Raw genomic sequence first — 10000 nt, forward strand, 5'->3', positions numbered from 1 at the left:
TTCTAGCCTCAATTATGCTGCTGCTGAAGGGTTCACAATATAAAGCCGTAGTAGGCTTTGCGGAGCATATTATGATGCCAACAAGCATCGCAGCCAATAATGAATGGCAAAGAAGGTCGACACACAGTTGGTGGGTTGGTAGGGAGGAGGGGTGATTTGCGAGCGGTACTTGACATATGCATATTATGCAGCAGCAGTAGTGTGCAGTGGGCTCGTGAATGAAACATTATTTCGATGCCGGTGCAATGCCGGTGGTATCACGCCAACCCACACATGAGCCGGCTGTCAGCGCGCGACCGCCAGTGTATGAGACGTAGGCAATCTTTTTCGCCCCGGGATTTGGCCTCCATGTTGCTGCCAGCCAACCAGTCGTCTAGCCGCCCGAAAGGTCATGGGAACGGCACGGTACCTTCCTCAAAATTGGAGCCCAGCCGTCTCCTGCTGGATGCTGGATGAAAAATGGAAAAGTCGAATGGAATTCCGCGTGGAATAGTCGTTCGTCATTGAATTAGCTATTAATCTCGTGGCGTTACACGACGACCATAAGGTGGTGTTGCATAATTGATGTTGGAACGGCAGGAACGCAGAGAAGAAGGGGGATTGTGTTTACAGAAGCAATAAAGTATTCATTACCAGCAGCAAACTGGGAGAGTGTTTTGCGATGTAAATTCTGCACACCACACTAGACTGACACTGACAGACATTATCGCCATTTGCACATTCCTTCCAGTGACATAACGGATGTGGCATCCGGTTCACAGAGCGCCGCACATCCCGATCTTAACTAGCAATTAGTTTTCGTGACTTGCAAACCACTTCCAACCAGCTGCTGCTGCAGCTACTTTTGGGTCAATTATATGGGCCAAAAAGATACTGTAAGATACAGCACAGTTCACTCGTTCATGTACCGCATCTGTACTAACTGGTGACTACTATTGGCCCTCAGCCAAACCATTCATCAATCCAAAATGGGGGACACACTCATACCAAGTGGGCATCCGGTTCAATAGCCTCTCTTCAGCCTCTTACTTTTGCCTTACGAGACGGGCGCACCAGGGTCTCTGGAAAGACCGTTTTCATCGTTACGGTTATGACGACGACGACGAATTGGCGAAAATATGTAGAACAGCCGATGGCCCACGGTCGCCACGTTCGCCACAGGGTTTTTTTTGTGGCCAGTGGAACTGTCTTGTCTCTCAATCTCAGACAGCAGTTCCCAGCAAATGCTCCCATTGACTATGAATTATTGTAACGTTTTATGATGCGGTCCGACGCGACAGCACGAGAGAGAACCCGCATTTTGCGGGTTTAAAATGGTTATTAAGTTAAGGCTGATGGTGGCCGAGGGCAAAAAAGAACCCAGCCAAGGGAATTGGTTTTATTGCGTTGGCAAAATTATCTCTCTCGCGTCGAGGCTCTTCTCGGCTGTGGAGGAATGTGGCTTTCACGCACGAGTGCGTCCAGAATAAACTTTTCAGCTCAAAAATGGTGGTGAACCACAAGGAATGCTTGAGGACACTCCTCGGCATACCTTCATGCCACAAACATTCAGTCACAAATTGGCCAAAAATGATCCGTTTCATGGATGGCAGCCAGATGGCACTGAGTCATGTCGGTTGTGCAGCTTTCATTGCCACCATTCGCGTCACCACAAACACAGCATGCGGGATTGTTTAAGCTTTCTCAAGGGCAAGTTGTGTCTTCCTTCACTATCTTTTTTGTATCTCTAGCGACCATGACATACACTCATTAGCTTCAAGTTGACACATAGAGTGAGATCGCAAGCATCATCGCAAGAAAGTATTAGGATGTTCCTGGTGATCGCATTAAAAACAGACAACCAGACCATACAATATGGTTCGCATTAGGAGAGGATTCAATCAATGGTCAGCAGCTCTTCTGCTCCAGTTTCGCCGGACGATTTTATCCAACGAAATGAAGCGCACGGCTCGGCCGATACATCTGGTCTCCGGCATCTGGAACGAAGATGAGACCAGCACAGTGGCGAACCGTAGAGTAACGGTCCAATAGTGCGCGACGTACTGCGGTTGGTTGAGAGAGTTGAGTTCCCCAGTCTGGTGGCAAATGGTGGCCAGCGTAGCCACCTCCAAAGATTGACCATCTTTGGAGCGAACGGAATGCTAATTACAGCTGCATATCGATGCAGCGAACACAACAAAACAAAGAGCCGCCTGTCGATCATTTCCATTCAACTGCTCAACTTCTCTAATCCGAATCGGAATCCGGCCAACGTGCCAGCACGGGCGGCTTTTGCTTTTCGATTGATCGAAGGCCGGCCAAGAAAGTGCGCCAGCGTGTGCGCAGGGGTTTAATTATTTGCGACACCTTACCGGTATTTGGCGGAGGTAGACGACAGCACAGGCACAAGCGGCTGCCACACGCGGGAAGAACCTTGTTGTGGTGCTCGGCTGGACTGTCCTTCGCGTTTTGATTTTTCCGCCCACTTGCAGTTGCAGTGGTGCATTCCGGGGCTATTGCACACCACCAGAATGAGAATGTGAGTGTAGTCACACAGTTTATGACCGTGGTTTCTTTCACTCGGGGCCTACTCACCGGTCGCTTGTACTTGATATCTCATTCTACTACGTTTTATGATGTTGTTAAGTCGTTCATTTGAATCGAAATGAGTCTACGGTCACCTTATTCTTTACGCCACTTTCCGTTGCTCTATTCAATACTGTTGACAGTAAAGGAGTAGCTGGAGAACAGCGAGAGTAAGGATTACCTCCGAATGGCTATTCGAAAGTCTTCAAACCCCGTCCAACCAACCTTGCAAACAGCTTAGCGTTTCACAGTCCACCAATAATCCTAATTTTAAATGAATTAAACCTCATCAGTAGCAGCGCAGAAGCTTTGCACAGATTGCAGAGAAAAAAGAGAAGGTGGCGCATTTCGAGGATGCAAAAGGGGGAGGGAACTATTTAAGAATTCCGTTTCATTAGCATCATGACTAGGCACCAACCAATCGCCTCCGGAAGTGCCTGGTGCCGGTCTGCCGGACAAGTGCAGCGGCCGTATGCGTCAGTACGCTGCAAACTCCTCCCTTCAACTGCGAACCAAACACCGCTAAAGATAGAGACGAAAAAGGAGAATAAATCATCCCACCGGCTCGCGCTTCTGCGATGCCGATCACTGCCGATCACTTTCAATTACCACCCGGATTCATCTACCAGCGGGGGGCGTGTGAAGCTCGAGGCGTTTCAGGCGGCATAAATCATTATAAACCACCAGCCCAAGGTGAAGGTGCGACATGGAGCAAGGTTTCTTCTTTAATCACCCTCCAGTATCTTTGCTGCGTGATGGTATGGACCACCGCTGGGAGATCGCATAATTGTTTCTATGGCCTGTGTGCCCACAGAACATTGATTTATTGCTTCTCTCTCTCTGGTCTTGTTTGCAACATTCTATCGACCAGAGATCGTCATTGGTTCTGTCGATGATCTCGATATTCAAATCGAAAGCAAATGACCATAATTGCAGCGAGTGAAACCTTCTTAATAGCTCCATTTGCACTGGACACAATTTACGCGACGACGATCGGGATGGTGGTGGTTTCCGGATCGTAAAATGAATGCGCGGTGATGCATTAAAATCACATAAATTACTTGGCCACCAAAGCTCCTGCTACAAGATGATGCTACACAACGCTCCCGCGGCTGACCGGCTTCATACAAATGGACAAGCGGCCGGAATGCGGTGCGTAGGTCGTGGTCGCGTTAAGGTGTTGCAGTAAGTCAGAGCAGAACGGCGCACACAGGCTTTCGGTGGTTTATGAGTGTTTGCCGTGCGAAATAAATTAACAATGCTGACAGATAGGCCGCCTCCGGGGAGGACACCCCGGAGTTCTAGGAATTGCGTAAAGGGTCCGCGGGAAGTTCTCCGGATGCGCACACAATGGACGCAACAACCTCCGCCGCCCGCGAGAACTTGGAATTCTAACACGCGCCATCAACGCGTGGAAATGGTTGTCGAACCATAAACGAAACAGCGCACCGTACAGCACAAGTGTCGCTTTTGGTAGCGCTGGCATTGGGTCAACTGGCACTGGTTGGTTTTGGCCAGCAGGCAGCTCTAAGCTCTCTAAGTCTAGCGTAGGTTTCTGGCGCAAGTGGTTCGCTAACCTGCTATCCACGGTGATCTACACGTACACGTTTCGATTCGCTCCTTGCAAACGAACCATATCGATGAATAATTAGTTAATTTGAATTGACATTTGTTGCTCATTCATCATTTTCTATTAATAAACGAATGGAATACGGAATAGTCGTAGGACATGAACATTCAATCGTCTTTTCAATTTACGTTACATAATAATCGTCAGTATATTTACATTTTACCCTTGTTAACGGCTTTTTTAACGGCAAAAGACACAAACGGCAACCAAATTAAACGAAAGTGACTTGAGCAGTAATCTCCGAAAACTGCAAACTACTTCCCGCTTGTTGAATAGCCAGAGAAAAAAAGGGTGAGATCCTTTCCCCTAGCGCAAAGTGACAGCGGTGGACACCAAACCATTACTGCCACTTAGCTCCACCACCGGCGACCGAACACGAGTGGAGCGGGCCTCTAATGGTGTAGCCGTGGCTTTTCGTGGCACCTCCATTGACTGGCGGACAAGAAACTTTCATCTTTTCTGCCTGTCTGCGTCTGCGTCTGTGTCTGCGGCTTCTCCACATCATCTTTCCACCTGCAAAAGGGTCATTTATTTGAAAGATAATTGACCATCCGCCGCAGAAGACGATGTTGCACCTTTAGGTTCACGACTCAACAATCAGCAGCTGCCTATGCACCGCATGATAATCGAGTGCCAACCGCAGTGACGGATTACCCAAAGGATATTTCATTAATTCTATGGCGGCAAACGACGAAAAGGTTGATTGAAGCATCGACTCGCGACCCCCGCGAACTGATCGTAAAGAGAGCGCATGACACACACCAGACCAGGATGGAATAATGGTTTTGCATAATTGGTGTGGCCCCCCTTCAAAGGCAACGATCGCAGGTTCCATTTCCCCCCTCCCATTATGCGCAAGGGATGATCTTTGGCAAAGAAAAGTGAAACCTATTACTCAAGACAATTTGTGCTCTCGCTGACCACCACAGCTCCGCCACTGTCCGACAATGGCCGAAGCCCACCGACCAAGTGAACTTCCGGAAGACGCTTTTCCATTTCTCCTCTCAAGTGGTCGCTTTGGCAGCGTGAGTGGACACCTGCAAGAAGCCTCCGATGCCACTTAACAAGCGTGGACCACGCGCTGCGCTTTCCAAGAAAACCTAATCCGAAAGCAGGAAGTCCCGTCGAAGAGACGACGTCAAGAGGTCACACCGGAGTCGTGGCGAATGTCCTCAGTCAACGATTTAACTAAACTACCCCCCCTGGGGGAGGAGGAGGCCTAGCTTTTCGGTGGCAACAAATCGAATTACTTCGACGCGGTTCAGGGGTTCATCGTACAAGATGAGAGGTCGCCACTCCTGCTCGGGGGTGCCAATGATCCCCGTCGTCGGCAAAAATCCAAAAAGGAAGGAAGTGGTAAAGGCCTGTAATAATCAAATTATGGCGCAAACGGGACAACGGTGGTCTAGTCGACAACGACGCGACATTAGAAATTGGATTGGAGCGGAATGGTGGTCGCTGGTAAGGAGTTGGCCGGCCCACGGACTCTGGACTGGTGTCTCAGGAAAGGAACCCGCATAAAAGCTGCTATTGGCGCGAATTGCACGCCGTATGTTTTATTACTCCAAATGTAAGGTAGTTACTCAACTTTACAACTCAACGAGACAGAGTTTGGCACCAGGGCGAATATCCGCGCCACGGACCACTACTGTGCTATCTTGGCCAGTCAATCCTGTCTGTCAGCGTCCGGTTTGGGCCCCGTCCGTGTTTACTTTGCTTAATCTGCCAATATCGGTCACGGAGTAACCGTGAGTGGTTCGGTTCAAAAACAGTGGTCAATAGGCACATAAATTAAATATTGATGCAATTTCGACCCCCACACGACACGCGACTAAAGCGAAAGCTCTCTGTGGGGGCGCCCACTTCTTGTCGGAGTTGTCCACTCCGGGCGCGTCCACTGGAATCGTTTCGCAAAGGAGGCCCCCCACCCCATATACGCCACCGACACGGGTCTTGCTTAAACTCTCCGAGGAGTTTAATAAAGCGATACGTAAATGTGCGGCGTAGTTTCGGTTTGACCAGTTGGTGCTGCTGACATGCCAAGTGAATGTCCTTGATATCCATTTACCAAATTAAAGAGAAGCAATTCAGATGTCTGCATTTGTTGTGGCATTAATATGGTGATAAGAAATAGAACGAATCCTCTCGCAAGGAATAATGCTATCGTCTGCATACATTGACCTAGAAAGCAAACGCGATTCTGCGATGGAAATCGATGAGAAAAAGCTAGAAAATTATTTTTGGCTCCAGCGTGCTCCAGCCAGCCAGCCAGAAGACATTAACATAATAAAGAAAAGGCCCTTTTTTGAGGACTGTTGCCGCACTGGACAAAACAAAACTGAAGAAAAATCGAATATTAAGGCAAATATGGCACAAAACATGACCATAAGATGCAGTATCCTGAGCCCGGAGAACAATATTTCACGTCAAGGCAAACAAATAAAAAACCTTTTTGCCGATGAAAACCGAAAGCTACACGAAAATGCAATAAAACCATCCGGGAATGTGAGGAAAAGTGGAAAAAAAAGGAAATCCGTTTTCCTATACACACAGGACGCGACGGGAACACGATATGATAGATAATAATAAAAACTCAATTTTCGGACGATTCACTTCGTGCCACGAATGCTGGTTCGCCGGTTCCATAAATATTGACATTTCGGTTGTTGGGCTGGGCAATCTGGATCGATACCAGCACCAGCAGCCCTGCGGTGTGGATCCAGAGAGAGAGCATTAAGGATCGAGAGCAAGGAATTTAAAGAATTTTGATTTCGACTTCCAAGGCACGAGGCGCATCGAAAGTCCACTCCAAGTGAAACTCCCCAAAAAGAGCAACGAAGGAAAGAAGCAATCTAAAAATAGTCAGCCATAATCAAATACATAAGAAGCTGATTACATGGTACAGATACCCAACATGCAAACATGCAGCAGCAGCAGCAGCAAAAAAGAGTTGGTGAATGGCAAACCAATGAAATGCAATCGATTATGAGCTGCTGGTTGGTTCGTTGGCAATCAACCGTACCGGAGACGATGATGCAGTTCCTTGGTGGTCGCATGCACTGTAATTTGTTTATCGACAGGGTCCCAAGAGTGGCTTATGATCGCCACATACACGCATGAGATGGGGGTAAGAAACACGGAACAGCCCGTAAATGGGCGCGTGACCGACGCGCACACAAGAAGCAGGAACCACCACACAAAGTAACGCGTCGTTACGCACGCTCTCCCTCCCCGTCTGGGCGTCTCGTCTCATGTGCGTTTTTGTAGCTTTTTAATGCTTTCGCCGGGGGCTTCTTCTGCAGACTTCTCAATCAATTTGCATAAGCTTACGGTATCCATCGCTACCACGGTGCGCCGTTAACCGCGCAGCCACTGTGTCACCGAACTTAGAGACCCCCACACGCCGATGTACATTCACACCATTTTCCCATTCCCTATCGCGGTTCTTCCTTTTAGTCACGTTTCTTCTTGCCTTTTTCTGGCTGTCTTTACGCCGCTGAGCCGAGCACTAGCACCATTTCCCGGCGAAACCGTTTTAACGGCTTCTCTGAGCTCCCCCGGTAGACCACTTCGGCGAAGAGAATGGCTTGATGGGCGGGCCTGCACAGGAAATCCATTACCCAAAGGCCAATCCCTCCGGAGCGATGGGGTGGGGGCCAGAGAAGTCACCGCCGAACGCTTTTGGGACACCGACATCGTATCTAACGTTTGTTCTGCACGAAATTCACGAAACATCTTTCACAACACGAGGTGGCCGGAGGTCGTGACATGTGGCGATGCTTTAAGGCTGAGTAAAAATCTCAACCAAATCTCGCTGTTGCTGAAGACAGATACGACATCAGCGCCACTTTTCCACTCACGAGAGATGAGTGCTGCAGGTCTGCATGAAAAAAAAAACTGGTGACTGATTTGCATTCCTCTGGTCTGGTGGCATCGCCACAAGCATGACAAGCACGACAGCCTTTGGCATCCATTTCCCACGAGAACATGTGGCTTTTCACTTTCGTCAGACAAAAAAGGATGTAGCGAGGTCGCGGAAAAAGGCTCAAGGCACAGTAATTACAGTCCCAGTCCTGTCCTTTGCGAGGATGATAAGTGCTGAAGCAGCTTACGCTTGTGGTCATGTGTCAAGTGCATGCTGAACATTATGAGATTATGTTTATAAACGTTTGGAAGATGAAAGGAAATGGTGATTGCTAGGACGCCACAACCGAGATTTATGGCGTAGATGCATTTGCATCTTAATTTCCTTGATGTAATCATACCATAATGAAACATTTTACGACTTCCTAGCAATCCAGAACGTGTCAGTTATTGTAAAAATAAAGAATGATAGCAACTTAGTGTCTCTAAAAATAGTGTTTCGGACACTGCGTTGCATTTATTTATACGACTTGCCATTACTGACGATGATTGGGCGTGAATAATCAATAAAAACGAGTAAACCTTTTTGCCAACGAAGCATGGTTTGTGATCCATAAAAAAACTGCCAGACGATTGATAAATTATAAAAAAGACACACACCGGTGACAAGGTACTAAAGGGTAGATACGGCCGATAGGGCTGCGGAACGTGAGCGAATTTAATTTGATGACGATGTCAAATGCTGTATCGCACCAGCGGTGCACGTGAAAAAGCGGAAAACATAAATGAGGAGTACAGAGTTCGATAAGCAACGTGTTTTTGCTGCTCTATGCAAAAAAAAATGCAAAAAATTTTTTATTATTCAAACCACATGGAAAATACATTCACAGCCATAACAGAACGCATCATCGAACGTAGCGTGCTTGAATCGGTTGTTCCCACCAATCTCCATAGAGCATACGATCGATACATCACTTTTCCACCGCACTTGAACTCTTCTCGATCGATCGAGAGATCGAGGTGCATGTAGCGTGATCGACGTGAGGTACTGGAGGTCTAGCATCATAACAAATCATCTTGAATTAATCACGTGCCTATCCACCGGCAATCCACTTCTCGCCGCCCCCGGAACACGTTCTCCACGATCTTATTGCTATCTCTTCCCTGAGAGTAATCACCGTAATTAGCGGCAAACTCATACGTTTCCTCTTGCCCTCTGTGACGTTGCAATTACACGTGATATCAGGTAGCAAAGGGTGCTACAAGATGAAATACTACAGCTCGTTGAAGACACAGTAAGATCGCAACGCGAAAAAAAAGTATGTCACTCCCTGGGTCACGTATTTGATGACATCACCGCCTACATCTGATAACTAGTTTGCCATTGCCAGGGCAGTAAATTTGCACAACACAACCGCTCCAGCACAAAATCAAAGAGAACCATAGCCACAGTAACAACTACGCATTAGGGGCAAACATGTGCTGAACAGCTTAGTTTCCAAGATCAACGCAAAAAAGGCGAGTCGCACCACCACCATGTGCTATCGGTTCGTGTGAATAGGAACCTATTGATTCACTTGAGTCGATGACGATCACCCCCTCATTGAGCGGGTGGTGCTGATGGTGCTGATGGCCTTCTTAATTCAATCTCTGCACTCTTTTGCTAGCATATTATCATCGAAATGAGTCAATTACATTAGCAAATGCGATCATGCCATTTACAGGCTGCTTCCGAACTGAGCGCAAAGGATGCTGCTCCGCATGTCCTTGGCCTAGACGACTGCACTTTGTACGAATTTATGACATCCCAGCGGTGATTTACAGCAAATCAATGCCCGGAGTTGCATCGCTGTTCATTGCGCTCCTCCCGAGTAGCTTCAGTAACGAAAAAACAAACCATATGGTCAGCGAACCATTGCGCGTCAGAGCGCACCTGTCAGC

At 47.9% G+C, this 10000-nt stretch overlaps 1 protein-coding gene across 1 annotated transcript in view; it reads right to left on the reverse strand.

The window, feature by feature from the left end:
• The window catches only part of LOC126574003 (uncharacterized), an 83289-nt gene that overhangs the window by 19113 nt on the left and 54176 nt on the right, over positions 1-10000 (reverse strand). The window lies entirely within an intron of this gene.

Source organism: Anopheles aquasalis, chromosome 2, assembly GCF_943734665.1.
Source record: "Anopheles aquasalis chromosome 2, idAnoAquaMG_Q_19, whole genome shotgun sequence".
In the NCBI taxonomy this organism is placed as follows: domain Eukaryota; kingdom Metazoa; phylum Arthropoda; class Insecta; order Diptera; family Culicidae; genus Anopheles; species Anopheles aquasalis.